Genomic DNA, 25944 nt, shown 5'->3' with positions numbered 1-25944 from the left:
GTTCCATTGCTCCATATATAACAACAGGTACTAACTTCATTTTTTAAACCTTTTTCTTGTAATGTATAGGATTTCTTTCTCCTTTATGATGTTTCCAACACTTAGTTAGTATATTTGGTTGCTTTATGAAAAAAATATACAGGGTGAAGCAAAATTCAAAACCGTAGTATAACAATTATTATTTTTTTTTCAAAAAATGAAGAAATTGCACCAATTAGCAAGTGCCCTGTATGCAAATCTGAACGGTACATGTTCTTTTTCCTCGGTTGTCATTCGTCAGCCATATTGTTATGAGGCAATGAGACATATCATGGAATGAAATGTGTTATGTTCTGTAAAAAGAATAAAACAGTGCAAGATATGATATACACAACATAACTTTCCGTTTACGGTAGGGGGCTCTGCTTGCATTCCTATCAGAAAGAGTGTAAACTCTTCAATTTGAGCTTTATTGCATTAAAATATGTTCAGAAGTTTCGGAGATATAGCCTGAAATATATAGCAGTTAGGAAGAGTGCTCAACAATATAATATATATAAAAATGACATATGTTATATTGTTGAGATGTTGCCTAACAACATATTTATACCAACTAGTATAGTTTTGAAGAAAATTGAAGACATTTGTGGTTAAAGACGTACGTTTTCTACTTAGGATGAGTGATACGTGGTCTCATCAATACTGCAAGGGTTCCATTGCTCCATATATAACAACAGGTACTAACTTCATTTTTTAAACCTTTTTCTTGTAATGTATAGAATTTCTTTCTCCTTTATGATGTTTGCAACACTTAGTTAGTATATTTGGTTGCTGTATGAAAAAAAATATACAGGGTGAAGCAAAATTCAAAACCGCAGTATAACAATAATTATTTTTTTTTCAAAAAATGAAGAAATTGCACCAATTAGCAAGTGCCCTGTATGCAAATCTGAACGGTACATGTTCTTTTTCCTCGGTTGTCATTCGTCAGCCATATTGTTATGAGGCAATGAGACATATCATGGAATGAAATGTGTTATGTTCTGTAAAAAGAATAAAACAGTGCAAGATATGATATACACAACATAACTTTCCATTTACGGTAGGGAGCTCTGCTTGCATTCATGTCAGAAAGAGTGTACTGTTCTTGAATTTGAGCTTTATTTCATTAAAATATGTTCAGAAGTTTCGGAGATACAGCTTGAAATATATAGCAGTTAGGAAGAGTGCTCAACAATATAATATATATAAAAATGACATATGTTATATTGTTGAGATGTTGCCTAACAACATATTTATACCAACTAGTATAGTTTTGAAGAAAATTGAAGAAATTTGTGGTTAAAGACGTACGTTTTCTACTTAGGATGAGTGATACGTGGTCTCATCAATACTGCAAGGGTTCCATTGCTCCATATATAACAACAGGTACTAACTTCATTTTTTAAACCTTTTTCTTGTAATGTATAGGATTTCTTTCTCCTTTATGATGTTTCCAACACTTAGTTAGTATATTTGGTTGCTTTATGAAAAAAATATACAGGGTGAAGCAAAATTCAAAACCGTAGTATAACAATTATTATTTTTTTTTCAAAAAATGAAGAAATTGCACCAATTAGCAAGTGCCCTGTATGCAAATCTGAACGGTACATGTTCTTTTTCCTCGGTTGTCATTCGTCAGCCATATTGTTATGAGGCAATGAGACATATCATGGAATGAAATGTGTTATGTTCTGTAAAAAGAATAAAACAGTGCAAGATATGATATACACAACATAACTTTCCATTTACGGTAGGGAGCTCTGCTTGCATTCATGTCAGAAAGAGTGTACTGTTCTTGAATTTGAGCTTTATTTCATTAAAATATGTTCAGAAGTTTCGGAGATATAGCCTGAAATTTATAGCAGTTAGGAAGAGTGCTCAACAATATAATATATATAAAAATGACATATGTTATATTGTTGAGATGTTGCCTAACAACATATTTATACCAACTAGTATAGTTTTGAAGAAAATTGAAGACATTTGTGGTTAAAGACGTACGTTTTCTACTTAGGATGAGTGATACGTGGTCTCATCAATACTGCAAGGGTTCCATTGCTCTATATATAACAACAGGTACTAACTTCATTTTTTAAACCTTTTTCTTGTAATGTATAGAATTTCTTTCTCCTTTATGATGTTTGCAACACTTAGTTAGTATATTTGGTTGCTGTATGAAAAAAAATATACAGGGTGAAGCAAAATTCAAAACCGTAGTATAACAATTATTATTTTTTTTTCAAAAAATGAAGAAATTGCACCAATTAGCAAGTGCCCTGTATGCAAATCTGAACGGTACATGTTCTTTTTCCTCGGTTGTCATTCGTCAGCCATATTGTTATGAGGCAATGAGACATATCATGGAATGAAATGTGTTATGTTCTGTAAAAAGAATAAAACAGTGCAAGATATGATATACACAACATAACTTTCCATTTACGGTAGGGAGCTCTGCTTGCATTCATGTCAGAAAGAGTGTACTGTTCTTGAATTTGAGCTTTATTTCATTAAAATATGTTCAGAAGTTTCGGAGATACAGCTTGAAATATATAGCAGTTAGGAAGAGTGCTCAACAATATAATATATATAAAAATGACATATGTTATATTGTTGAGATGTTGCCTAACAACATATTTATACCAACTAGTATAGTTTTGAAGAAAATTGAAGAAATTTGTGGTTAAAGACGTACGTTTTCTACTTAGGATGAGTGATACGTGGTCTCATCAATACTGCAAGGGTTCCATTGCTCCATATATAACAACAGGTACTAACTTCATTTTTTAAACCTTTTTCTTGTAATGTATAGGATTTCTTTCTCCTTTATGATGTTTCCAACACTTAGTTAGTATATTTGGTTGCTTTATGAAAAAAATATACAGGGTGAAGCAAAATTCAAAACCGTAGTATAACAATTATTATTTTTTTTTCAAAAAATGAAGAAATTGCACCAATTAGCAAGTGCCCTGTATGCAAATCTGAACGGTACATGTTCTTTTTCCTCGGTTGTCATTCGTCAGCCATATTGTTATGAGGCAATGAGACATATCATGGAATGAAATGTGTTATGTTCTGTAAAAAGAATAAAACAGTGCAAGATATGATATACACAACATAACTTTCCATTTACGGTAGGGAGCTCTGCTTGCATTCATGTCAGAAAGAGTGTACTGTTCTTGAATTTGAGCTTTATTTCATTAAAATATGTTCAGAAGTTTCGGAGATATAGCCTGAAATTTATAGCAGTTAGGAAGAGTGCTCAACAATATAATATATATAAAAATGACATATGTTATATTGTTGAGATGTTGCCTAACAACATATTTATACCAACTAGTATAGTTTTGAAGAAAATTGAAGACATTTGTGGTTAAAGACGTACGTTTTCTACTTAGGATGAGTGATACGTGGTCTCATCAATACTGCAAGGGTTCCATTGCTCCATATATAACAACAGGTACTAACTTCATTTTTTAAACCTTTTTCTTGTAATGTATAGAATTTCTTTCTCCTTTATGATGTTTGCAACACTTAGTTAGTATATTTGGTTGCTGTATGAAAAAAAATATACAGGGTGAAGCAAAATTCAAAACCGTAGTATAACAATTATTATTTTTTTTTCAAAAAATGAAGAAATTGCACCAATCAGCAAGTGCCCTGTATGCAAATCTGAACGGTACATGTTCTTTTTCCTCGGTTGTCATTCGTCAGCCATATTGTTATGAGGCAATGAGACATATCATGGAATGAAATGTGTTATGTTCTGTAAAAAGAATAAAACAGTGCAAGATATGATATACACAACATAACTTTCCATTTACGGTAGGGAGCTCTGCTTGCATTCATGTCAGAAAGAGTGTACTGTTCTTGAATTTGAGCTTTATTTCATTAAAATATGTTCAGAAGTTTCGGAGATACAGCTTGAAATATATAGCAGTTAGGAAGAGTGCTCAACAATATAATATATATAAAAATGACATATGTTATATTGTTGAGATGTTGCCTAACAACATATTTATACCAACTAGTATAGTTTTGAAGAAAATTGAAGAAATTTGTGGTTAAAGACGTACGTTTTCTACTTAGGATGAGTGATACGTGGTCTCATCAATACTGCAAGGGTTCCATTGCTCCATATATAACAACAGGTACTAACTTCATTTTTTAAACCTTTTTCTTGTAATGTATAGGATTTCTTTCTCCTTTATGATGTTTCCAACACTTAGTTAGTATATTTGGTTGCTTTATGAAAAAAATATACAGGGTGAAGCAAAATTCAAAACCGTAGTATAACAATTATTATTTTTTTTTCAAAAAATGAAGAAATTGCACCAATTAGCAAGTGCCCTGTATGCAAATCTGAACGGTACATGTTCTTTTTCCTCGGTTGTCATTCGTCAGCCATATTGTTATGAGGCAATGAGACATATCATGGAATGAAATGTGTTATGTTCTGTAAAAAGAATAAAACAGTGCAAGATATGATATACACAACATAACTTTCCTTTTACGGTAGGGGGCTCTGCTTGCATTCCTATCAGAAAGAGTGTAAACTATTCAATTTGAGCTTTATTGCATTAAAATATGTTCAGAAGTTTCGGAGATATAGCCTGAAATATATAGCAGTTAGGAAGAGTGCTCAACAATATAATATATATAAAAATGACATATGTTATATTGTTGAGATGTTGCCTAACAACATATTTATACCAACTAGTATAGTTTTGAAGAAAATTGAAGAAATTTGTGGTTAAAGACGTACGTTTTCTACTTAGGATAAGTGATACGTGGTCTCATCAATACTGCAAGGGTTCCATTGCTCCATATATAACAACAGGTACTAACTTCATTTTTTAAACCTTTTTCTTGTAATGTATAGAATTTCTTATTCCTTTATGATGTTTGCAACACTTAGTTAGTATATTTGGTTGCTGTATGAAAAAAAATATACAGGGTGAAGCAAAATTCAAAACCGTAGTATAACAATTATTATTTTTTTTTCAAAAAATGAAGAAATTGCACCAATTAGCAAGTGCCCTGTATGCAAATCTGAACGGTACATGTTCTTTTTCCTCGGTTGTCATTCGTCAGCCATATTGTTATGAGGCAATGAGACATATCATGGAATGAAATGTGTTATGTTCTGTAAAAAGAATAAAACAGTGCAAGATATGATATACACAACATAACTTTCCATTTACGGTAGGGAGCTCTGCTTGCATTCATGTCAGAAAGAGTGTACTGTTCTTGAATTTGAGCTTTATTTCATTAAAATATGTTCAGAAGTTTCGGAGATATAGCCTGAAATTTATAGCAGTTAGGAAGAGTGCTCAACAATATAATATATATAAAAATGACATATGTTATATTGTTGAGATGTTGCCTAACAACATATTTATACCAACTAGTATAGTTTTGAAGAAAATTGAAGACATTTGTGGTTAAAGACGTACGTTTTCTACTTAGGATGAGTGATACGTGGTCTCATCAATACTGCAAGGGTTCCATTGCTCTATATATAACAACAGGTACTAACTTCATTTTTTAAACCTTTTTCTTGTAATGTATAGAATTTCTTTCTCCTTTATGATGTTTGCAACACTTAGTTAGTATATTTGGTTGCTGTATGAAAAAAAATATACAGGGTGAAGCAAAATTCAAAACCGTAGTATAACAATTATTATTTTTTTTTCAAAAAATGAAGAAATTGCACCAATTAGCAAGTGCCCTGTATGCAAATCTGAACGGTACATGTTCTTTTTCCTCGGTTGTCATTCGTCAGCCATATTGTTATGAGGCAATGAGACATATCATGGAATGAAATGTGTTATGTTCTGTAAAAAGAATAAAACAGTGCAAGATATGATATACACAACATAACTTTCCATTTACGGTAGGGAGCTCTGCTTGCATTCATGTCAGAAAGAGTGTACTGTTCTTGAATTTGAGCTTTATTTCATTAAAATATGTTCAGAAGTTTCGGAGATACAGCTTGAAATATATAGCAGTTAGGAAGAGTGCTCAACAATATAATATATATAAAAATGACATATGTTATATTGTTGAGATGTTGCCTAACAACATATTTATACCAACTAGTATAGTTTTGAAGAAAATTGAAGAAATTTGTGGTTAAAGACGTACGTTTTCTACTTAGGATGAGTGATACGTGGTCTCATCAATATTGCAAGGGTTCCATTGCTCCATATATAACAACAGGTACTAACTTCATTTTTTAAACCTTTTTCTTGTAATGTATAGGATTTCTTTCTCCTTTATGATGTTTCCAACACTTAGTTAGTATATTTGGTTGCTTTATGAAAAAAATATACAGGGTGAAGCAAAATTCAAAACCGTAGTATAACAATTATTATTTTTTTTTCAAAAAATGAAGAAATTGCACCAATTAGCAAGTGCCCTGTATGCAAATCTGAACGGTACATGTTCTTTTTCCTCGGTTGTCATTCGTCAGCCATATTGTTATGAGGCAATGAGACATATCATGGAATGAAATGTGTTATGTTCTGTAAAAAGAATAAAACAGTGCAAGATATGATATACACAACATAACTTTCCATTTACGGTAGGGAGCTCTGCTTGCATTCATGTCAGAAAGAGTGTACTGTTCTTGAATTTGAGCTTTATTTCATTAAAATATGTTCAGAAGTTTCGGAGATATAGCCTGAAATTTATAGCAGTTAGGAAGAGTGCTCAACAATATAATATATATAAAAATGACATATGTTATATTGTTGAGATGTTGCCTAACAACATATTTATACCAACTAGTATAGTTTTGAAGAAAATTGAAGACATTTGTGGTTAAAGACGTACGTTTTCTACTTAGGATGAGTGATACGTGGTCTCATCAATACTGCAAGGGTTCCATTGCTCCATATATAACAACAGGTACTAACTTCATTTTTTAAACCTTTTTCTTGTAATGTATAGAATTTCTTTCTCCTTTATGATGTTTGCAACACTTAGTTAGTATATTTGGTTGCTGTATGAAAAAAAATATACAGGGTGAAGCAAAATTCAAAACCGTAGTATAACAATTATTATTTTTTTTTCAAAAAATGAAGAAATTGCACCAATCAGCAAGTGCCCTGTATGCAAATCTGAACGGTACATGTTCTTTTTCCTCGGTTGTCATTCGTCAGCCATATTGTTATGAGGCAATGAGACATATCATGGAATGAAATGTGTTATGTTCTGTAAAAAGAATAAAACAGTGCAAGATATGATATACACAACATAACTTTCCATTTACGGTAGGGAGCTCTGCTTGCATTCATGTCAGAAAGAGTGTACTGTTCTTGAATTTGAGCTTTATTTCATTAAAATATGTTCAGAAGTTTCGGAGATACAGCTTGAAATATATAGCAGTTAGGAAGAGTGCTCAACAATATAATATATATAAAAATGACATATGTTATATTGTTGAGATGTTGCCTAACAACATATTTATACCAACTAGTATAGTTTTGAAGAAAATTGAAGAAATTTGTGGTTAAAGACGTACGTTTTCTACTTAGGATGAGTGATACGTGGTCTCATCAATACTGCAAGGGTTCCATTGCTCCATATATAACAACAGGTACTAACTTCATTTTTTAAACCTTTTTCTTGTAATGTATAGGATTTCTTTCTCCTTTATGATGTTTCCAACACTTAGTTAGTATATTTGGTTGCTTTATGAAAAAAATATACAGGGTGAAGCAAAATTCAAAACCGTAGTATAACAATTATTATTTTTTTTTCAAAAAATGAAGAAATTGCACCAATTAGCAAGTGCCCTGTATGCAAATCTGAACGGTACATGTTCTTTTTCCTCGGTTGTCATTCGTCAGCCATATTGTTATGAGGCAATGAGACATATCATGGAATGAAATGTGTTATGTTCTGTAAAAAGAATAAAACAGTGCAAGATATGATATACACAACATAACTTTCCTTTTACGGTAGGGGGCTCTGCTTGCATTCCTATCAGAAAGAGTGTAAACTATTCAATTTGAGCTTTATTGCATTAAAATATGTTCAGAAGTTTCGGAGATATAGCCTGAAATATATAGCAGTTAGGAAGAGTGCTCAACAATATAATATATATAAAAATGACATATGTTATATTGTTGAGATGTTGCCTAACAACATATTTATACCAACTAGTATAGTTTTGAAGAAAATTGAAGAAATTTGTGGTTAAAGACGTACGTTTTCTACTTAGGATAAGTGATACGTGGTCTCATCAATACTGCAAGGGTTCCATTGCTCCATATATAACAACAGGTACTAACTTCATTTTTTAAACCTTTTTCTTGTAATGTATAGAATTTCTTATTCCTTTATGATGTTTGCAACACTTAGTTAGTATATTTGGTTGCTGTATGAAAAAAAATATACAGGGTGAAGCAAAATTCAAAACCGTAGTATAACAATTATTATTTTTTTTTTCAAAAAATGAAGAAATTGCACCAATTAGCAAGTGCCCTGTATGCAAATCTGAACGGTACATGTTCTTTTTCCTCGGTTGTCATTCGTCAGCCATATTGTTATGAGGCAATGAGACATATCATGGAATGAAATGTGTTATGTTCTGTAAAAAGAATAAAACAGTGCAAGATATGATATACACAACATAACTTTCCATTTACGGTAGGGAGCTCTGCTTGCATTCATGTCAGAAAGAGTGTACTGTTCTTGAATTTGAGCTTTATTTCATTAAAATATGTTCAGAAGTTTCGGAGATACAGCTTGAAATATATAGCAGTTAGGAAGAGTGCTCAACAATATAATATATATAAAAATGACATATGTTATATTGCTGAGATGTTGCCTAACAACATATTTATACCAACTAGTATAGTTTTGAAGAAAATTGAAGAAATTTGTGGTTAAAGACGTACGTTTTCTACTTAGGATGAGTGATACGTGGTCTCATCAATACTGCAAGGGTTCCATTGCTCCATATATAACAACAGGTACTAACTTCATTTTTTAAACCTTTTTCTTGTAATGTATAGGATTTCTTTCTCCTTTATGATGTTTCCAACACTTAGTTAGTATATTTGGTTGCTTTATGAAAAAAATATACAGGGTGAAGCAAAATTAAAAACCGTAGTATAACAATTATTTTTTTTTAAAAAAATGAAGAAATTGCACCAATTAGCGAGTGCCCTGTATGCAAATCTGAACGGTACATGTTCTTTTTCCTCGGTTGTCATTCGTCAGCCATATTGTTATGAGGCAATGAGACATATCATGGAATGAAATGTGTTATGTTCTGTAAAAAGAATAAAACAGTGCAAGATATGATATACACAACATAACTTTCCGTTTACGGTAGGGGGCTCTGCTTGCATTCCTATCAGAAAGAGTGTAAACTCTTCAATTTGAGCTTTATTGCATTAAAATATGTTCAGAAGTTTCGGAGATATAGCCTGAAATATATAGCAGTTAGGAAGAGTGCTCAACAATATAATATATATAAAAATGACATATGTTATATTGTTGAGATGTTGCCTAACAACATATTTATACCAACTAGTATAGTTTTGAAGAAAATTGAAGACATTTGTGGTTAAAGACGTACGTTTTCTACTTAGGATGAGTGATACGTGGTCTCATCAATACTGCAAGGGTTCCATTGCTCCATATATAACAACAGGTACTAACTTCATTTTTTAAACCTTTTTCTTGTAATGTATAGAATTTCTTTCTCCTTTATGATGTTTGCAACACTTAGTTAGTATATTTGGTTGCTGTATGAAAAAAAATATACAGGGTGAAGCAAAATTCAAAACCGTAGTATAACAATTATTATTTTTTTTTCAAAAAATGAAGAAATTGCACCAATTAGCAAGTGCCCTGTATGCAAATCTGAACGGTACATGTTCTTTTTCCTCGGTTGTCATTCGTCAGCCATATTGTTATGAGGCAATGAGACATATCATGGAATGAAATGTGTTATGTTCTGTAAAAAGAATAAAACAGTGCAAGATATGATATACACAACATAACTTTCCATTTACGGTAGGGAGCTCTGCTTGCATTCATGTCAGAAAGAGTGTACTGTTCTTGAATTTGAGCTTTATTTCATTAAAATATGTTCAGAAGTTTCGGAGATACAGCTTGAAATATATAGCAGTTAGGAAGAGTGCTCAACAATATAATATATATAAAAATGACATATGTTATATTGTTGAGATGTTGCCTAACAACATATTTATACCAACTAGTATAGTTTTGAAGAAAATTGAAGAAATTTGTGGTTAAAGACGTACGTTTTCTACTTAGGATGAGTGATACGTGGTCTCATCAATACTGCAAGGGTTCCATTGCTCCATATATAACAACAGGTACTAACTTCATTTTTTAAACCTTTTTCTTGTAATGTATAGGATTTCTTTCTCCTTTATGATGTTTCCGACACTTAGTTAGTATATTTGGTTGCTTTATGAAAAAAATATACAGGGTGAAGCAAAATTCAAAACCGTAGTATAACAATTATTATTTTTTTTTCAAAAAATGAAGAAATTGCACCAATTAGCAAGTGCCCTGTATGCAAATCTGAACGGTACATGTTCTTTTTCCTCGGTTGTCATTCGTCAGCCATATTGTTATGAGGCAATGAGACATATCATAGAATGAAATGTGTTATGTTCTGTAAAAAGAATAAAACAGTGCAAGATATGATATACACAACATAACTTTCCATTTACGGTAGGGGGCTCTGCTTGCATTCATGTCAGAAAGTGTGTACTGTTCTTCAATTTGAGCTTTATTTCATTAAAATATGTTCAGAAGTTTCGGAGATACAGCTTGAAATATATAGCAGTTAGGAAGAGTGCTCAACAATATAATATATATAAAAATGACATATGTTATATTGTTGAGATGTTGCCTAACAACATATTTATACCAACTAGTATGGTTTTGAAGAAAATTGAAGAAATTTGTGGTTAAAGACGTACGCTTTCTACTTAGTATGAGTGATACGTGGTCTCATCAATACTGCAAGGGTTCCATTGCTCCATAAATAACTACAGGTACTAACTTCATTTTTTAAACATTTTTCTTGTAATGTATAGGTTTTCCTTCTCCTTTATGATGTTTGCAACACTTAGTTAGTATATTTGGTTGTTGTATGAAAAAAATATACAGGGTGAAGCAAAATTCAAAACCGTAGTATAACAATTATTTTTTTTTCAAAAAATGAAGAAATTGCACCAATTAGCGAGTGCCCTGTATGCAAATCTGAACGGTACATGTTCTTTTTCCTCGGTTGTCATTCGTCAGCCATATTGTTATGAGGCAATGAGACATATCATGGAATGAAATGTGTTATGTTCTGTAAAAAGAATAAAACAGTGCAAGATATGATATACACAACATAACTTTCCGTTTACGGTAGGGGGCTCTGCTTGCATTCCTATCAGAAAGAGTGTAAACTCTTCAATTTGAGCTTTATTGCATTAAAATATGTTCAGAAGTTTCGGAGATATAGCCTGAAATATATAGCAGTTAGGAAGAGTGCTCAACAATATAATATATATAAAAATGACATATGTTATATTGTTGAGATGTTGCCTAACAACATATTTATACCAACTAGTATAGTTTTGAAGAAAATTGAAGACATTTGTGGTTAAAGACGTACGTTTTCTACTTAGGATGAGTGATACGTGGTCTCATCAATACTGCAAGGGTTCCATTGCTCCATATATAACAACAGGTACTAACTTCATTTTTTAAACCTTTTTCTTGTAATGTATAGAATTTCTTTCTCCTTTATGATGTTTGCAACACTTAGTTAGTATATTTGGTTGCTGTATGAAAAAAAATATACAGGGTGAAGCAAAATTCAAAACCGTAGTATAACAATTATTATTTTTTTTTCAAAAAATGAAGAAATTGCACCAATTAGCAAGTGCCCTGTATGCAAATCTGAACGGTACATGTTCTTTTTCCTCGGTTGTCATTCGTCAGCCATATTGTTATGAGGCAATGAGACATATCATGGAATGAAATGTGTTATGTTCTGTAAAAAGAATAAAACAGTGCAAGATATGATATACACAACATAACTTTCCATTTACGGTAGGGAGCTCTGCTTGCATTCATGTCAGAAAGAGTGTACTGTTCTTGAATTTGAGCTTTATTTCATTAAAATATGTTCAGAAGTTTCGGAGATACAGCTTGAAATATATAGCAGTTAGGAAGAGTGCTCAACAATATAATATATATAAAAATGACATATGTTATATTGTTGAGATGTTGCCTAACAACATATTTATACCAACTAGTATAGTTTTGAAGAAAATTGAAGAAATTTGTGGTTAAAGACGTACGTTTTCTACTTAGGATGAGTGATACGTGGTCTCATCAATACTGCAAGGGTTCCATTCCTCCATATATAACTACAGGTACTAACTTCATTTTTTAAACCTTTTTCTAATAAGTTATAGGTTTTCTTTCTCCTTTATGATGTTTGCAACACTTAGTTAGTATATTTGGTTGTTGTATAAAAAAAAATATAAGAGGGTGAAGCAAAATTCAAAACTGTAGTATAACAATTATTATTTTTTTTCAAAAAATGAAGAAATTGCACCAATTAGCGAGTGCCCTGTATGCAAATCTGAACGGTACATGTTCTTTTTCCTCGGTTGTCATTCGTCAGCCATATTGTTATGAGGCAATGAGACATATCATGGAATGAAATGTGTTATGTTCTGTAAAAAGAATAAAACAGTGCAAGATATGATATACACAACATAACTTTCCGTTTACGGTAGGGGGCTCTGCTTGCATTCCTATCAGAAAGAGTGTAAACTCTTCAATTTGAGCTTTATTGCATTAAAATATGTTCAGAAGTTTCGGAGATATAGCCTGAAATATATAGCAGTTAGGAAGAGTGCTCAACAATATAATATATATAAAAATGACATATGTTATATTGTTGAGATGTTGCCTAACAACATATTTATACCAACTAGTATAGTTTTGAAGAAAATTGAAGACATTTGTGGTTAAAGACGTACGTTTTCTACTTAGGATGAGTGATACGTGGTCTCATCAATACTGCAAGGGTTCCATTGCTCCATATATAACAACAGGTACTAACTTCATTTTTTAAACCTTTTTCTTGTAATGTATAGGATTTCTTTCTCCTTTATGATGTTTCCAACACTTAGTTAGTATATTTGGTTGCTTTATGAAAAAAATATACAGGGTGAAGCAAAATTCAAAACCGTAGTATAACAATTATTATTTTTTTTTCAAAAAATGAAGAAATTGCACCAATTAGCAAGTGCCCTGTATGCAAATCTGAACGGTACATGTTCTTTTTCCTCGGTTGTCATTCGTCAGCCATATTGTTATGAGGCAATGAGACATATCATGGAATGAAATGTGTTATGTTCTGTAAAAACAATAAAACAGTGCAAGATATGATATACACAACATAACTTTCCATTTACGGTAGGGGGCTCTGCTTGCATTCCTATCAGAAAGAGTGTAAACTCTTCAATTTGAGCTTTATTGCATTAAAATATCTTCAGAAGTTTCGGAGATATAGCCTGAAATATATAGCAGTTAGGAAGAGTGCTCAACAATATAATATATATAAAAATGACATAGGTTATATTGTTGAGATGTTGCCTAACAACATATTTATACCAACTAGTATAGTTTTGAAGAAAATTGAAGACATTTGTGGTTAAAGACGTACGTTTTCTACTTAGGATGAGTGATACGTGGTCTCATCAATACTGCAAGGGTTCCATTGCTCCATATATAACAACAGGTACTAACTTCATTTTTTAAACCTTTTTCTTGTAATGTATAGAATTTCTTTCTCCTTTATGATGTTTGCAACACTTAGTTAGTATATTTGGTTGCTGTATGAAAAAAAATATACAGGGTGAAGCAAAATTCAAAACCGTAGTATAACAATTATTATTTTTTTTTCAAAAAATGAAGAAATTGCACCAATTAGCAAGTGCCCTGTATGCAAATCTGAACGGTACATGTTCTTTTTCCTCGGTTGTCATTCGTCAGCCATATTGTTATGAGGCAATGAGACATATCATGGAATGAAATGTGTTATGTTCTGTAAAAAGAATAAAACAGTGCAAGATATGATATACACAACATAACTTTCCATTTACGGTAGGGAGCTCTGCTTGCATTCATGTCAGAAAGAGTGTACTGTTCTTGAATTTGAGCTTTATTTCATTAAAATATGTTCAGAAGTTTCGGAGATACAGCTTGAAATATATAGCAGTTAGGAAGAGTGCTCAACAATATAATATATATAAAAATGACATATGTTATATTGCTGAGATGTTGCCTAACAACATGTTTATACCAACTAGTATAGTTTTGAAGAAAATTGAAGAAATTTGTGGTTAAAGACGTACGTTTTCTACTTAGGATGAGTGATACGTGGTCTCATCAATACTGCAAGGGTTCCATTGCTCCATATATAACAACAGGTACTAACTTCATTTTTTAAACCTTTTTCTTGTAATGTATAGGATTTCTTTCTCCTTTATGATGTTTCCAACACTTAGTTAGTATATTTGGTTGCTTTATGAAAAAAATATACAGGGTGAAGCAAAATTCAAAACCGTAGTATAACAATTATTATTTTTTTTTCAAAAAATGAAGAAATTGCACCAATTAGCAAGTGCCCTGTATGCAAATCTGAACGGTACATGTTCTTTTTCCTCGGTTGTCATTCGTCAGCCATATTGTTATGAGGCAATGAGACATATCATGGAATGAAATGTGTTATGTTCTGTAAAAAGAATAAAACAGTGCAAGATATGATATACACAACATAACTTTCCATTTACGGTAGGGGGCTCTGCTTGCATTCATGTCAGAAAGTGTGTACTGTTCTTCAATTTGAGCTTTATTTCATTAAAATATGTTCAGAAGTTTCGGAGATACAGCTTGAAATATATAGCAGTTAGGAAGAGTGCTCAACAATATAATATATATAAAAATGAGATATGTTATATTGTTGAGATGTTGCCTAACAACATATTTATACCAACTAGTATAGTTTTGAAGAAAATTGAAGAAATTTGTGGATAAAGACGTACGTTTTCTACTTAGTATGAGTGATACGTGGTCTCATCAATACTGCAAGGTTCCATTGCTCCATAAATAACTACAGGTAGTAACTTCATTTTTTAAACCTTTTTCTTGTAATGTATAGGTTTTCTTTCTCCTTTATGATGTTTGCAACACTTAGTTAGTATATTTGGTTGTTGTATGAAAAAAATATACAGGGTGAAGCAAAATTCAAAACCGTAGTATAACAATTATTTTTTTTTTCAAAAAATGAAGAAATTGCACCAATTAGCGAGTGCCCTGTATGCAAATCTGAACGGTACATGTTCTTTTTCCTCGGTTGTCATTCGTCAGCCATATTGTTATGAGGCAATGAGACATATCATGGAATGAAATGTGTTATGTTCTGTAAAAAGAATAAAACAGTGCAAGATATGATATACACAACATAACTTTCCGTTTACGGTAGGGGGCTCTGCTTGCATTCCTATCAGAAAGAGTGTAAACTCTTCAATTTGAGCTTTATTGCATTAAAATATGTTCAGAAGTTTCGGAGATATAGCCTGAAATATATAGCAGTTAGGAAGAGTGCTCAACAATATAATCTATATAAAAATGACATATGTTATATTGTTGAGATGTTGCCTAACAACATATTTATACCAACTAGTATAGTTTTGAAGAAAATTGAAGACATTTGTGGTTAAAGACGTACGTTTTCTACTTAGGATGAGTGATACGTGGTCTCATCAATATTGCAAGGGTTCCATTGCTCCATATATAACAACAGGTACTAACTTCATTTTTTAAAAATTTTTCTTGTAATGTATAGGATTTCTTTCTCCTTTATGATGTTTGCAACACTTAGTTAGTATATTTGGTTGCTGTATGAAAAAAAAATATACAGGGTGAAGCAAAATTCAAAACCGTAGTATAACAATTACTATTTTTTTTCAAAAAATGAAGAAATTGCACCAATTAGCAAGTGCCCTGTATGCAAATCTCAACGGTACATGTTCTTTTTCCTCGGTTGTCATTCGTCAGCCATATTGTTATGAGGCAATGAGACATATCATGGAATGAAATGTGTTATGTTCTGTAAAAAGAATAAAACAGTGCAAGATATGATATACACAACATAACTTTCCATTTACGGTAGGGGGCTCTGCTTGCATTCATGTCAGAAAGAGTGTACTGTTCTTCAATTTGAGCTTTATTTCATTAAAATATGTTCAGAAGTTTCGGAGATACAGCTTGAAATATATAGCAGTTAGGAAGAGTGCTCAACAATATAATATATATAAAAATGACATATGTTATATTGTTGAGATGTTGCCTAACAACATATTTATACCAACTAGTATAGTTTTGAAGAAAATTGAAGAAATTTGTGGTTAAAGACGTACGTTTTCTACTTAGGATGAGTGATACGTGGTCTCATCAATACTGCAAGGGTTCCATTGCTCCATATATAACAACAGGTACTAACTTCATTTTTTAAACCTTTATCTTGTAATGTTTAGTATTTCTTTCTCCTTTATGATGTTTCCAACACTTAGTTAGTATATTTGGTTGCTGTATGAAAAAAATATACAGGGTGAAGCAAAATTCAAAACCGTAGTATAACAATTATTATTTTTTTTTTCAAAAAATGAAGAAATTGCACCAATTAGCAAGTGCCCTGTATGCAAATCTGAACGGTACATGTTCTTTTTCCTCGGTTGTCATTCGTCAGCCATATTGTTATGAGGCAATGAGACATATCATGGAATGAAATGTGTTATGTTCTGTAAAAAGAATAAAACAGTGCAAGATATGATATACACAACATAACTTTCCATTTACGGTAGGGGGCTCTGCTTGCATTCATGTCAGAAAGTGTGTACTGTTCTTCAATTTGAGCTTTATTTCATTAAAATATGTTCAGAAGTTTCGGAGATACAGCTTGAAATATATAGCAGTTAGGAAGAGTGCTCAACAATATAATATATATAAAAATGACATATGTTATATTGTTGAGATGTTGCCTAACAACATATTTATACCAACTAGTATAGTTTTGAAGAAAATTGAAGAAATTTGTGGTTAAAGACGTACGTTTTCTACTTAGTATGAGTGATACGTGGTCTCATCAATACTGCAAGGTTTCCATTGCTCCATAAATAACTACAGGTACTAACTTCATTTTTTAAACCTTTTTCTTGTAATGTATAGGTTTTCTTTCTCCTTTATGATGTTTGCAACACTTAGTTAGTATATTTGGTTGTTGTATGAAAAAAATATACAGGGTGAAGCAAAATTCAAAACCGTAGTATAACAATTATTTTTTTTTCAAAAAATGAAGAAATTGCACCAATTAGCGAGTGCCCTGTATGCAAATCTGAACGGTACATGTTCTTTTTCCTCGGTTGTCATTCGTCAGCCATATTGTTATGAGGCAATGAGACATATCATGGAATGAAATGTGTTATGTTCTGTAAAAAGAATAAAACAGTGCAAGATATGATATACACAACATAACTTTCCATTTACGGTAGGGGGATCTGCTTGCATTCATGTCAGAAAGAGTGTACTGTTCTTCAATTTGAGCTTTATTTCATTAAAATATGTTCAGAAGTTTCGGAGATACAGCTCGAAATATATAGCAGTTAGGAAGAGTGCTCAACAATATAATATATATAATAATGACATATGTTATATTGTTGAGATGTTGCCTAACAACATATTTATACCAACTAGTATAGTTTTGAAGAAAATTGAAGAAATTTGTGGTTAAAGACGTACGTTTTCTACTTAGGATGAGTGATACGTGGTCTCATCAATACTGCAAGGGTTCCATTCCTCCATATATAACTACAGGTACTAACTTCATTTTTTAAACATTTTTCTAATAAGTTATAGGTTTTCTTTCTCCTTTATGATGTTTGCAACACTTAGTTAGTATATTTGGTTGTTGTATAAAAAAAAATATAAGAGGGTGAAGCAAAATTCAAAACTGTAGTATAACAATTATTATTTTTTTTCATAAAATGAAGAAATTGCACCAATTAGCGAGTGCCCTGTATGCAAATCTGAACGGTACATGTTCTTTTTCCTCGGTTGTCATTCGTCAGCCATATTGTTATGAGGCAATGAGACATATCATGGAATGAAATGTGTTATGTTCTGTAAAAAGAATAAAACAGTGCAAGATATGATATACACAACATAATTTTCCATTTACGGTAGGGAGCTCTGCTTGCATTCATGTCAGAAAGAGTGTGCTGTTCTTCAATTTGAGCTTTATTTCATTAAAATATGTTCAGAAGTTTCGGAGATACAGCTTGAAATATATAGCAGTTAGGAAGAGTGCTCAACAATATAATATATATAAAAATGACATATGTTATATTGTTGAGATGTTGCCTAACAACATATTTATACCAACTAGTATAGTTTTGAAGAAAATTGAAGACATTTGTGGTTAAAGACGTACGTTTTCTACTTAGGATGAGTGATACGTGGTCTCATCAATACTGCAAGGGTTCCATTGCTCCATATATAACAACAGGTACTAACTTCATTTTTTAAACCTTTTTCTTGTAATGTATAGGATTTCTTTCTCCTTTATGATGTTTCCAACACTTAGTTAGTATATTTGGTTGCTTTATGAAAAAAAAATACAGGGTGAAGCAAAATTCAAAACCGTAGTATAACAATTATTATTTTTTTTCAAAAAATGAAGAAATTGCACCAATTAGCAAGTGCCCTGTATGCAAATCTGAACGGTACATGTTCTTTTTCCTCGGTTGTCATTCGTCAGCCATATTGTTATGAGGCAATGAGACATATCATGGAATGAAATGTGTTATGTTCTGTAAAAAGAATAAAACAGTGCAAGATATGATATACACAACATAATTTTCCATTTACGGTAGGGAGCTCTGCTTGCATTCATGTCAGAAAGAGTGTGCTGTTCTTCAATTTGAGCTTTATTTCATTAAAATATGTTCAGAAGTTTCGGAGATACAGCTTGAAATATATAGCAGTTAGGAAGAGTGCTCAACAATATAATATATATAAAAATGACATATGTTATATTGTTGAGATGTTGCCTAACAACATATTTATACCAACTAGTATAGTTTTGAAGAAAATTGAAGAAATTTGTGGTTAAAGACGTACGTTTTCTACTTAGGATGAGTGATACGTGGTCTCATCAATACTGCAAGGGTTCCATTGCTCCATATATAACAACAGGTACTAACTTCATTTTTTAAACCTTTATCTTGTAATGTTTAGTATTTCTTTCTCCTTTATGATGTTTCCAACACTTAGTTAGTATATTTGGTTGCTGTATGAAAAAAATATACAGGGTGAAGCAAAATTCAAAACCGTAGTATAACAATTATTATTTTTTTTTCAAAAAATGAAGAAATTGCACCAATTAGCAAGTGCCCTGTATGCAAATCTGAACGGTACATGTTCTTTTTCCTCGGTTGTCATTCGTCAGCCATATTGTTATGAGGCAATGAGACATATCATGGAATGAAATGTGTTATGTTCTGTAAAAAGAATAAAACAGTGCAAGATATGATATACACAACATAACTTTCCATTTACGGTAGGGGGCTCTGCTTGCATTCATGTCAGAAAGTGTGTACTGTTCTTCAATTCGAGCTTTATTTCATTAAAATATGTTCAGAAGTTTCGGAGATACAGCTTGAAATATATAGCAGTTAGGAAGAGTGCTCAACAATATAATATATATAAAAATGACATATGTTATATTGTTGAGATGTTGCCTAAAAACATATTTATACCAACTAGTATAGTTTTGAAGAAAATTGAAGAAATTTGTGGTTAAAGACGTACGTTTTCTACTTAGTATGAGTGATACGTGGTCTCATCAATACTGCGAGGTTTCCATTGCTCCATAAATAACTACAGGTACTAACTTCATTTTTTAAACCTTTTTCTTGTAATGTATAGGTTTTCTTTCTCCTTTATGATGTTTGCAACACTTAGTTAGTATATTTGGTTGTTGTATGAAAAAAATATACAGGGTGAAGCAAAATTCAAAACCGTAGTATAACAATTATTTTTTTTTCAAAAAATGAAGAAATTGCACCAATTAGCGAGTGCCCTGTATGCAAATCTGAACGGTACATGTTCTTTTTCCTCGGTTGTCATTCGTCAGCCATATTGTTATGAGGCAATGAGACATATCATGGAATGAAATGTGTTATGTTCTGTAAAAAGAATAAAACAATGCAAGATATGATATACACAACATAACTTTCCATTTACGGTAGGGGGATCTGCTTGCATTCATGTCAGAAAGAGTGTACTGTTCTTCAATTTGAGCTTTATTTCATTAAAATATGTTCAGAAGTTTCGGAGATACAGCTTGAAATATATAGCAGTTAGGAAGAGTGCTCAACAATATAATATATATAATAATGACATATGTTATATTGTTGAGATGTTGCCTAACAACATATTTATACCAACTAGTATAGTTTTGAAGAAAATTGAAGAAATTTGTGGTTAAAGACGTACGTTTTCTACTTAGGATGAGTGATACGTGGTCTCATCAATACTGCAAGGGTTCCATTCCTCCATATATAACTACAGGTACTAACTTCATTTTTTAAACCTTTTTCTAATAAAGTATAGGTTTTCTTTCTCCTTTATGATGTTTGCAACACTTAGTTAGTATATTTGGTTGTTGTATAAAAAAAATATAAGAGGGTGAAGCAAAATTCAAAACTGTAGTATAACAATTATTATTTTTTTTCAAAAAATGAAGAAATTGCACCAATTAGCGAGTGCCCTGTATGCAAATCTGAACGGTACATGTTCTTTTTCCTCGGTTGTCATTCGTCAGCCATATTGTTATGAGGCAATGAGACATATCATGGAATGAAATGTGTTATGTTCTGTAAAAAGAATAAAACAGTGCAAGATATGATATACACAACATAATTTTCCATTTACGGTAGGGAGCTCTGCTTGCATTCATGTCAGAAAGAGTGTAAACTCTTCAATTTGAGCTTTATTGCATTAAAATATGTTCAGAAGTTTCGGAGATACAGCTTGAAATATATAGCAGTTAGGAAGAGTGCTCAACAATATAATATATATAAAAATGACATATGTTATATTGTTGAGATGTTGCCTAACAACATATTTATACCAACTAGTATAGTTTTGAAGAAAATTGAAGACATTTGTGGTTAAAGACGTACGTTTTCTACTTAGGATGAGTGATACGTGGTCTCATCAATACTGCAAGGGTTCCATTGCTCCATATATAACAACAGGTACTAACTTCATTTTTTAAACCTTTTTCTTGTAATGTATAGGATTTCTTTCTCCTTTATGATGTTTCCAACACTTAGTTAGTATATTTGGTTGCTTTATGAAAAAAATATACTGGGTGAAGCAAAATTCAAAACCGTAGTATAACAATTATTATTTTTTTTTCAAAAAATGAAGAAATTGCACCAATTAGCAAGTGCCCTGTATGCAAATCTGAACGGTACATGTTCTTTTTCCTCGGTTGTCATTCGTCAGCCATATTGTTATGAGGCAATGAGACATATCATGGAATGAAATGTGTTATGTTCTGTAAAAAGAATAAAACAGTGCAAGATATGATATACACAACATAACTTTCCATTTACGGTAGGGGGCTCTGCTTGCATTCATGTCAGAAAGTGTGTACTGTTCTTCAATTTGAGCTTTATTTCATTAAAATATGTTCAGAAGTTTCGGAGATACAGCTTGAAATATATAGCAGTTAGGAAGAGTGCTCAACAATATAATATATATAAAAATGACATATGTTATATTGTTGAGATGTTGCCTAACAACATATTTATACCAACTAGTATAGTTTTGAAGAAAATTGAAGAAATTTGTGGTTAAAGACGTACGTTTTCTACTTAGTATGAGTGATACGTGGTCTCATCAATACTGCAAGGGTTCCATTGCTCCATAAATAACTACAGGTACTAACTTCATTTTTTAAACCTTTTTCTTGTAATGTATAGGTTTTCTTTCTCCTTTATGATGTTTGCAACACTTAGTTAGTATATTTGGTTGTTGTATGAAAAAAATATACAGGGTGAAGCAAAATTCAAAACCGTAGTATAACAATTATTTTTTTTTCAAAAAATGAAGAAATTGCACCAATTAGCGAGTGCCCTGTATGCAAATCTGAACGGTACATGTTCTTTTTCCTCGGTTGTCATTCGTCAGCCATATTGTTATGAGGCAATGAGACATATCATGGAATGAAATGTGTTATGTTCTGTAAAAAGAATAAAACAGTGCAAGATATGATATACACAACATAACTTTCCGTTTACGGTAGGGGGCTCTGCTTGCATTCCTATCAGAAAGAGTGTAAACTCTTCAATTTGAGCTTTATTGCATTAAAATATGTTCAGAAGTTTCGGAGATATAGCCTGAAATATATAGCAGTTAGGAAGAGTGCTCAACAATATAATATATATAAAAATGACATATGTTATATTGTTGAGATGTTGCCTAACAACATATTTATACCAACTAGTATAGTTTTGAAGAAAATTGAAGACATTTGTGGTTAAAGACGTACGTTTTCTACTTAGGATGAGTGATACGTGGTCTCATCAATATTGCAAGGGTTCCATTGCTCCATATATAACAACAGGTACTAACTTCATTTTTTAAAAATTTTTCTTGTAATGTATAGGATTTCTTTCTCCTTTATGATGTTTGCAACACTTAGTTAGTATATTTGGTTGCTGTATGAAAAAAAAATATACAGGGTGAAGCAAAATTCAAAACCGTAGTATAACAATTATTATTTTTTTTTCAAAAAATGAAGAAATTGCACCAATTAGCAAGTGCCCTGTATGCAAATCTCAACGGTACATGTTCTTTTTCCTCGGTTGTCATTCGTCAGCCATATTGTTATGAGGCAATGAGACATATCATGGAATGAAATGTGTTATGTTCTGTAAAAAGAATAAAACAGTGCAAGATATGATATACACAACATAACTTTCCATTTACGGTAGGGGGCTCTGCTTGCATTCATGTCAGAAAGAGTGTACTGTTCTTCAATTTGAGCTTTATTTCATTAAAATATGTTCAGAAGTTTCGGAGATACAGCTTGAAATATATAGCAGTTAGGAAGAGTGCTCAACAATATAATATATATAAAAATGACATATGTTATATTGTTGAGATGTTGCCTAACAACATATTTATACCAACTAGTATAGTTTTGAAGAAAATTGAAGAAATTTGTGGTTAAAGACGTACGTTTTCTACTTAGGATGAGTGATACGTGGTCTCATCAATACTGCAAGGGTTCCATTGCTCCATATATAACAACAGGTACTAACTTCATTTTTTAAACCTTTATCTTGTAATGTTTAGTATTTCTTTCTCCTTTATGATGTTTCCAACACTTAGTTAGTATATTTGGTTGCTGTATGAAAAAAATATACAGGGTGAAGCAAAATTCAAAACCGTAGTATAACAATTATTATTTTTTTTTCAAAAAATGAAGAAATTGCACCAATTAGCAAGTGCCCTGTATGCAAATCTGAACGGTACATGTTCTTTTTCCTCGGTTGTCATTCGTCAGCCATATTGTTATGAGGCAATGAGACATATCATGGAATGAAATGTGTTATGTTCTGTAAAAAGAATAAAACAGTGCAAGATATGATATACACAACATAACTTTCCATTTACGGTAGGGGGCTCTGCTTGCATTCATGTCAGAAAGTGTGTACTGTTCTTCAATTTGAGCTTTATTTCATTAAAATATGTTCAGAAGTTTCGGAGATACAGCTTGAAATATATAGCAGTTAGGAAGAGTGCTCAACAATATAATATATATAAAAATGACATATGTTATATTGTTGAGATGTTGCCTAACAACATATTTATACCAACTAGTATAGTTTTGAAGAAAATTGAAGAAATTTGTGGTTAAAGACGTACGTTTTCTACTTAGTATGAGTGATACGTGGTCTCATCAATACTGCAAGGTTTCCATTGCTCCATAAATAACTACAGGTACTAACTTCATTTTTTAAACCTTTTTCTTGTAATGTATAGGTTTTCTTTCTCCTTTATGATGTTTGCAACACTTAGTTAGTATATTTGGTTGTTGTATGAAAAAAATATACAGGGTGAAGCAAAATTCAAAACCGTAGTATAACAATTATTTTTTTTTCAAAAAATGAAGAAATTGCACCAATTAGCGAGTGCCCTGTATGCAAATCTGAACGGTACATGTTCTTTTTCCTCGGTTGTCATTCGTCAGCCATATTGTTATGAGGCAATGAGACATATCATGGAATGAAATGTGTTATGTTCTGTAAAAAGAATAAAACAATGCAAGATATGATATACACAACATAACTTTCCATTTACGGTAGGGGGATCTGCTTGCATTCATGTCAGAAAGAGTGTACTGTTCTTCAATTTGAGCTTTATTTCATTAAAATATGTTCAGAAGTTTCGGAGATACAGCTTGAAATATATAGCAGTTAGGAAGAGTGCTCAACAATATAATATATATAATAATGACATATGTTATATTGTTGAGATGTTGCCTAACAACATATTTATACCAACTAGTATAGTTTTGAAGAAAATTGAAGAAATTTGTGGTTAAAGACGTACGTTTTCTACTTAGGATGAGTGATACGTGGTCTCATCAATACTGCAAGGGTTCCATTCCTCCATATATAACTACAGGTACTAACTTCATTTTTTAAACCTTTTTCTAATAAAGTATAGGTTTTCTTTCTCCTTTATGATGTTTGCAACACTTAGTTAGTATATTTGGTTGTTGTATAAAAAAAATATAAGAGGGTGAAGCAAAATTCAAAACTGTAGTATAACAATTATTATTTTTTTTCAAAAAATGAAGAAATTGCACCAATTAGCGAGTGCCCTGTATGCAAATCTGAACGGTACATGTTCTTTTTCCTCGGTTGTCATTCGTCAGCCATATTGTTATGAGGCAATGAGACATATCATGGAATGAAATGTGTTATGTTCTGTAAAAAGAATAAAACAGTGCAAGATATGATATACACAACATAATTTTCCATTTACGGTAGGGAGCTCTGCTTGCATTCATGTCAGAAAGAGTGTGCTGTTCTTGAATTTGAGCTTTATTTCATTAAAATATGTTCAGAAGTTTCGGAGATACAGCTTGAAATATATAGCAGTTAGGAAGAGTGCTCAACAATATAATATATATAAAAATGACATATGTTATATTGTTGAGATGTTGCCTAACAACATATTTATACCAACTAGTATAGTTTTGAAGAAAATTGAAGACATTTGTGGTTAAAGACGTACGTTTTCTACTTAGGATGAGTGATACGTGGTCTCATCAATACTGCAAGGGTTCCATTGCTCCATATATAACAACAGGTACTAACTTCATTTTTTAAACCTTTTTCTTGTAATGTATAGGATTTCTTTCTCCTTTATGATGTTTCCAACACTTAGTTAGTATATTTGGTTGCTTTATGAAAAAAATATACAGGGTGAAGCAAAATTCAAAACCGTAGTATAACAATTATTATTTTTTTTTCAAAAAATGAAGAAATTGCACCAATTAGCAAGTGCCCTGTATGCAAATCTGAACGGTACATGTTCTTTTTCCTCGGTTGTCATTCGTCAGCCATATTGTTATGAGGCAATGAGACATATCATGGAATGAAATGTGTTATGTTCTGTAAAAAGAATAAAACAGTGCAAGATATGATATACACAACATAACTTTCCATTTACGGTAGGGGGCTCTGCTTGCATTCATGTCAGAAAGTGTGT

This window comes from Thermobia domestica, chromosome 8 (genome assembly GCF_964235325.1).
Source record: "Thermobia domestica chromosome 8, izTheDome1.hap1.1, whole genome shotgun sequence".
Taxonomy (NCBI): Eukaryota; Metazoa; Arthropoda; class Insecta; order Zygentoma; family Lepismatidae; genus Thermobia; species Thermobia domestica.
Note: the sequence above shows the minus strand (reverse complement) of the source record.